Raw genomic sequence first — 7,749 nt, 5'->3', positions numbered from 1 at the left:
CACAGGACCTTGCACAGCAGCTGGCACACAACCATGCGAGGAGAAGGTGGGGAAAGGTAGCCCTCTGTGGGAATGCTTGTGTTCTTGGACACCTTCCAAGCCATGGAAATGCTCCCCAATGAGGCAGCTAAGCAATCACTGGGGCATCCACACCAAGCCAAGCAGCCCGCTTAGGCAGATAGTGTGGCATGGGGATGTGCGGGATCACGCACTTGAAAGAAAGCTCCCCTTCCTCTAGGTAGACCAGCTCGGCTAGTCAGCCAGAGCAGGGGAACCCTGCCAGAACGCCTGCACATACATATGTAAAGCAGCAGCAGCCAGCAGGCAAACACAGACGGGCCGTCGGCAAAGCTTCCAACAGGCAGGCACATCTGCCAGGGTTTGCAGGTGGCTCAGAAAACACAGCTCCTGCCCTGCCACCCCAGTGTTGGAAGGTAGAATCTGCAAACAGATGCTACCACTATGTGACAGCAAAAGTCCACACCATCAAAAGGCAGGAAGAAGTATATTAAAGCTCCAGAACAGAAGGAAAATGGCAAGTACCCAGAAATCAATCCTCAAGTCACAGAAATTTACAATCTTAAATGACAGAGAATTCAAAATAATTATAAAGAAACTCAACAACTTACAAGAAAACTCAGACAGTTTAGTGATCTCAGGAATAAAAATGAACAGAGGGAATTCTTCACAAAAGAAATTGAAACTAAAAAAACAAATGTTGGAGATGAAAACAATGAATAAGGTAAAGAAAAATCTAGAGTCCTTGAAAAACAGATAGTATGGAGGACAAAATCAGTAATTTAGAGGACAGAAATATATAAATGCTGCAGATGGAGGACTAAAAAGAACTGAAGAAATTCTCTGAGAAATATCCGACTGAGTTAAGAATTGTAACAAGGATTATAAGTATTCCAGAAAGAGAAAAGAGCAGAGAGGTTGTTCAAAGAAATAATAGCTGAGAACTTCTCAAACCTAGAGGAGGCACTGGAATTACATATAAATGAAGCTAATAGAACTCCTAATTACATCAATGTAAAAAGACTTTCTCCAAGGCGTATATTAGTAAAACTGGCAAAAGTCAATGACAAAGAAGAAATATTAAGGATGAAGGCAGAAAAAAATAACCTACAAAGGAACCCCTATCAGGCTTTCAGCAGATTTTCGGCAGAAACCCTACAGGCTAGGAGAGAGTGGAGTGATATATTCAAAATTCTGAAAGACAAAACCTTTCAGCCAAGAATACTCTATTAGCAAAACTACCCATAAGAAACCATCAAAACGCCCTCATCCCTGAAAAAAAAAAGAGTTTACAAAGCCTTGAGCAAGGAGATACTGACAGACAAAATCAGAAAACTGTGTCGATCAGAAGAGGTTAGCAAACTATTATAACATTGAAGATGAAGGAAAGGCAGCATCAAAAATAACTATAATCACTTCATTTTAATCACAAACTCACAAGACAAAACGGAGTAAGATGTGACAACAACTTAGATGGCCAAGAGGAAAGGAAGGGAACCTGCTTAGACTAAAGAAATAAGAGGGTATCAGAAAGTGGACTATTTCATCTACTAGATCTTTTATACAAACATCATAGTAACCACTAAACAAAAAATCAGAACAAAGACACAAATAATAAGAAACTCAGAAAACCATCATAGAGAAACACCAAACTGAACTGGCAGTCAGAAATACACAGGATGAGAAACAAGGGAAACAAAGAACAACCAGAAACAAGTGATAAAATGGCAGTATTAAGCCTTCATATATCAATGATCACTCTACATGTAAATGGATTGAATTCTCCAATCAAAAGACCCAGAGTGGCTGGATGGATTAAAAAATAAGACCCAACAATATGCTGCCTCCAGGAAACACATCTCAGGTCTAAAGATAAACACAGGCTCAGAGTGAAGGGATGGAAGATGATACTCCAAGCTAATAGCAAATAAAAGAAAGCAGGTCTTGCTGTACTTATCACACAAAATAGACTTCAAGATAAAGTAGACAATGAGAGATGAGGGGCAGTGTATAATGATAAAAGGGAGATTCCACCAAGAGGACATAACGTTTATGGATATATGTGCACATAACACAGGAGCACCAGAGTACATAAAGCAACTATTAACACACCTAAAAGGAGAAATTAACAGCAACACAGCGATAGTAGGGGACCTCAACACCCAACATACATCAGTGGATAGTTCATCCATACTGAAAGTAAACAAGGAAATACTGGAATTAAATGAAAAACTAGACCAGATGGACTTAATAGATGTATATAGAGAACACTCCATTCAAAATCAGGAGAATACATATTCTTCAAGTGCACATAGAACATCATCAAAGATAGACCATATGTTGGGAAACAAGGCAAGCCTCAGTAAGTTTAAGAAGATTGAAGTCATATCAAGCAGCTTTTCCGAACATCATGTTATGAAACTAGAAATCAACTACAAGAAAAAAGCTGAAACAGTCACAAATATGTGGTGACTAAACAACCAATGGATCAATGAAGAAATTTAAGAAGAAATAAGAAAATATCTGAAGACAAATGAAAATGAAAATACACCATATCAACTCATATGGGATGCAGCAAAAGCTGTCTTAAGAGGGAAATTCGTAGCAATACAGGCCCACCTTAAACAAGAGAAATCTCAAATAAGTAATCTTAAACTACACCTAATAGAACTAGGAAAGAACAAACAAAGCCCAAAGTAAGCAGAAGGAGGAAATAATAAAAATTAGAGCAGAAATAAATGAAATAGAAACCAGAAAAGTCAGTAAAAAGGATCAATGAAACTAATAGCTGGTTCTTTGATAATATAAACATCTTGAGAAGACAAACCCTTAACCAGACTCACTAAAAAAAAAGAAAGTTCGAATAAATTAGAAATGAAAGAGGAGAAATTACAACAGATACAGAAATACAAAGAATTATGAGAGAATACTATGAAAAGTTATATGCAAACAAATTGGAAAGTCTAGAAGAAATGGATAAATTCTTAGACTCATACAGCCTCTCAAAACTGAACCAAGAAGACATAGAGAATCTGAGTAGACTAATCACAAGTAAAGAGATTGAAACAATAATCAAAAACCTTCCAATAACTGAAAGTCCAGTACCAGATGGCTTCTCTGGAGAATTCTATCAAACATTCAAAGAAGATTTAGTACCTATCTTTCTCAAACTATTCCAAAAAGTTGAAGAAGATGGAAGACTACCTAACATATTCTACAAGGCCATGTCACCCTGATCCCAAAGCCAGACAAGGACAATACAAAGAAGGAATATCACTGATGAACATAGATGCAAAGAATCTTCAAGAAAATATTGGCAAACCAAATACAACAATACATTAAAAGGATCATACACCATGATCAAGTGGGATTTATACCAGGGACACAGGGATAGTTTAACATCCACAAATCAATCAATATGATACACCACATTAACAAAGTGAGGAATGAAAATCACATGATCGTCTCAATAGATGCAGAGAAAGCATTTGACAAGATCAAACATGTATTTATGATAACTCAATAAAATGTGTATGAAAGGAAAATACCTCAAAATAATAAAGGCCATATATGACAAACCCACTGCCAATGTCATACTCAGTGGGGAAAAGCTGAGAGCCATCCCTCTGAGAACAGGAAGAAGACAAGGGTGCCCACCTTCACCACTCCTATTCAACATAGTACTGGAGATTTTGTCCAGAGCAATTGCACAAGAAAAAGAAATGAAAGATATCCATATTGGCAAGGAAGAAGTGAAACTCTCGCTGTTTGTACATGACATGATTCTATATATAGAAAACCCTAAAGAATCCGTCAGAAAACTATTAAAAATAACAACTACAGCAAAGTGGCAGGGTACAAAATCAACTTACAAAAATCAGTTGTATTTCTGTACTCTAATAATGCACTAACAGAAAGAAAACTCAAGAATATAATCCTATTTACCTTCGCAGCAAAAAGAATAAAGTATCTAGGAATAAATTTAACCAAGGAGGTGAAAGATGTATACAATGAAAATTATAAAACATTGTTGAAAGAAATCAATGACATAAAGAAATGGAAGAATAAACATAGTTAAATTGTCCCTACTACCTAAAGTAGTCTACAGGTTCGAGACAATCCCAATCAGAACCCCAGTGACATTCTTCATGGAAATAGAACAAGGAATCCTAAAATTAACAACAAAAGACCCAAATCACTAAAGCAATCCTGAGAAAAAAGAACAAAGCTGGAGGCATCACAGTCCCTGGCTTCAAAATATGCTAGAAAGCGATAGTAATGAAAACAGCATGGTACAAAGGCACACAGATCAATGCAACAGAATTGAAAGCCCAGTAATAAACCACACATCTGTGGGCAGCTAATCTTCGACAAAGGAGCCAAGAACACACAATGGAGAAAGGAAAGTCTGTCCAATAAATGGTGTTGGGAAAACTGGACAGCCGTATGCAAAAGAATGAAAGTAGACCATTACCTTACACCATACACAAAAATTTACTCAAAATGGATCAAAGACTTGAGGGTAAGACATGAAACCGTAAAACTCCTACAAAAAAATATAGGCAGTACACTGGGTTTTTTTTTTTTTTTGAGGAAGATCAGACCTTGAGCTAACATCTCCTTTTGAGCTCCTTTTGAGCTGCCAATCCTCCTCTTTTTGCTGAGTAAGACTGGCCCTGAGCTAACATCTGTACCCATCTTCCTCCAGTTTATATGTGGGTCGCCTACCACAGCGTGGCTTGCCAAGCGGTGCCATGTCCACACTTGGGATCCAAATCGGTGAACCCCGGGCTGCTGAAGTGGAACGTGCAAACTTAACCACTGCACCACCAGGCTGGCCCAATAGTACACTCTGACATTGGTCTTAGCCACATCTTTTTGAATACCATGTCCACTTGGGCAAGGGAAACAAAAGAAAAAACAAACAAGTGGGACTTCATCAGACTAAAGAGCTTCTGTAAGGCAAAGGAAACCAGGAACAAAATGAAAAGACAACCCACCAACTGGGAGAAAATATTGGCAAATCATATGTCCAACAAGGAGTTTTCCAAAATAGATAAAGATCACACATAACTCAACAACAAAAAAACCTGATTAAAAAAATGGGCAGAGAATACGAACACACATTTTTCCAAAGAAGATATACAAATGGCCAATAGGCACGTGGGAACATATTCAACATCACTAATTGTTAGGGAAATGCAAATCAAAACTACAATGAGATATGACCTTACACCCATTAGAATGGCTATAATTACCAAGATAAAAAAATATATATTGGAGAGGATGTGGAGAAAAGAGAACCCTCATACCCTACTGGTGGGAATGCAAACAGGTGCAGCCACTATGAAAAACAGTATGGAGATTTCTCAAAAAGTTAAAAATAGAAATGCTATATGGTCCAGGTATCCCACTACTGGGTATTTATCTAAAGAACTTGAAATCAACAATTCAAAGAGACTTATGCACCCCTATGTTCATTGTGACACTATTCACAATAGCCAATATGTGGAAGCAACCGAACTGCCCATCAACTGATGAATGGATGAAGAAGATGTGGTGTGTACAAACACACACACACACACACACACAATGGAATGCTACTCAGCCATAAAAAAGACAGAATCATCCCATTTGTAACAACATGGATGGACCTTGAGGGTATTATGTTAAGCAAAATAAGCCACACAGAGGAAGATAAATACCACATGATTTCACTCATGTGTGGAAGATAAACAAATGGACAAAGAGAACAGATTAGTTGTTACCAGAGGGGAAGGGGGTTGGGGGGTGGGTATAAGGGTAAAGGGGCACATATGTATGGTGACTGACAAAGTACAACTGAAATTTCTCAATGTTATAAACTATTACGACCTCAGTTAAAAAAAAAAAACAGAAAAGTGTTAGTGAGGATGGGGAGAAATTGGAATCCTTTGGCACTGTTGGTGGGAATGTAAAATGGTGCAGCCACTGTAGAAAATAGTATAGACGTTCCTCAAAACTTTAAAAATAGAATTACTACATGATTCAGCACTACTACTTCCAGGTATATATCTAAAAGAATTCAAGGTGGGATCTTGAAGAGGTGTCTGTACCTTCATGTTCATTGCACAATTATTCACAATAACCACAAGGTAGAAGCAATGTCTATGGATGGAGGAATGAATAAAGAAAATGTAGTAAATGCGTACATTGGAATAATATCCAGCCTTAAAAAAGGAAATTCTGTTACATGCTGCAAAGTGATTGAACGTTAAGGACAAGCTGAGTGAAATAAGGCAGTCACATAAGGACAAATGCTATGTGATTCCACTTTGAAGTATTTAAAGTAGTCAAAATCATAGAGACAGAAAGTTTTAAGGTAGTTTCCAAGGGCTGGGGAGAGGGAGAAAGTGTTTAATAGTATAGAGTTTCAGTTTTACAAGATGAAAAAGTTCTAGAGATCTCTTCAACAGCAATGTGAATATACTTAATACCACTTAATTGGACACTTAAAAATGGTTAAGATGGTAAATTTAATGTTATGTATTTTTTCCACAATTTAAAAAAAAAACCTCCCAACAAAGAAAAGCCCTGGACCAGGTGGCTTCACTGGTGAATTCTGCCAAACATTTAACGAACAACTAACACCAACCATCTCAAACTTCCCAAAAAAAATGAAGAGAGGGTACACTTCATAACTTACTCTGTGAGGCCAGCATTGCCCTCAAATCAAAGCCATACAATGACACTACAAGAAAAAAAACCTACAAGCCAATATCCCTTATAAATATTAATGCAGAAATCCTCAACAAAATACTAGCCAACAGAATTCAGCAGCATATTAAAAGGATTATTCACCATGACAGATTCCTGTAAGGCAATGATGAGTCAACATACAAAAATCAATCAATGTAATGCATCACATTTACAGAATGAAGGATGAAAACCTCATGTTTATCTTAATCAATGCAGAAAAAGCATTTGACAAAATTCAACCTCAAATTATGATAACAGGACTCAAACTAGGACTAGAAAGAAACTACAACACAGTAAAGGCAACTTGAAAACCCTATAGTAAACATCATACTCAAGGGTGAAAGACTGAAAGCTTTTCCTTTTAAGAGCAGGAGGAAGGCAAGCATGCCCACTCTTGCCACTTCTATTTAACGTAGTTCTGGAAGGCTTAGCTAGAGCAGTTAGACAAGGAAGGGAAATAAAAGATAGACAAATTGAGAAGGACAAAGTAAAATTACCTTTGGAGAACTCTAAATATTTTATACCAAAAAGAAAAAAACAAGAATAAATGAACTCAGCAAAGTTGAAGAATACAAAATCAAGACACAAAAATCAGTTTCAATTACATTTCTATGCACTAACAATGAACAGTCCAAAAAGCAAATTAAGAAAATAATTCCACTTAAAATAGGATCTAAAAGAATAAAATATTTAGCAATTAACCAAGGAAGGAAAACACTTGTACATTGAAAACTACAAGACATTGCTGAAATAAATTTAAAGACAAATAAATGTAAAGACATCCTGTGTTCAAGCATGGAAAGATTCAATACTGTTAAGATGCCAGTACCACCCAAAGTAGTCTATAGATTCAATGCATCCCACATTAAAATGCCAATGATGTTTTTTGTAGAAATAAGAAAATCCATCCTAGAGGGCTGGCCCCATGGCCGAGTGGTTAAGTTGCACGCTCTGCTTCGGCAGCCCAGGGTTTTGCCGGTTCAAATCCTGGGT

The sequence above is a fragment of the Equus caballus genome, chromosome 29 (assembly GCF_041296265.1).
Source record: "Equus caballus isolate H_3958 breed thoroughbred chromosome 29, TB-T2T, whole genome shotgun sequence".
Lineage (NCBI taxonomy): Eukaryota > Metazoa > Chordata > Mammalia > Perissodactyla > Equidae > Equus > Equus caballus.
The sequence above is the reverse complement of the archived record's forward strand: the minus strand, read 5'-3'. Positions refer to the sequence as shown.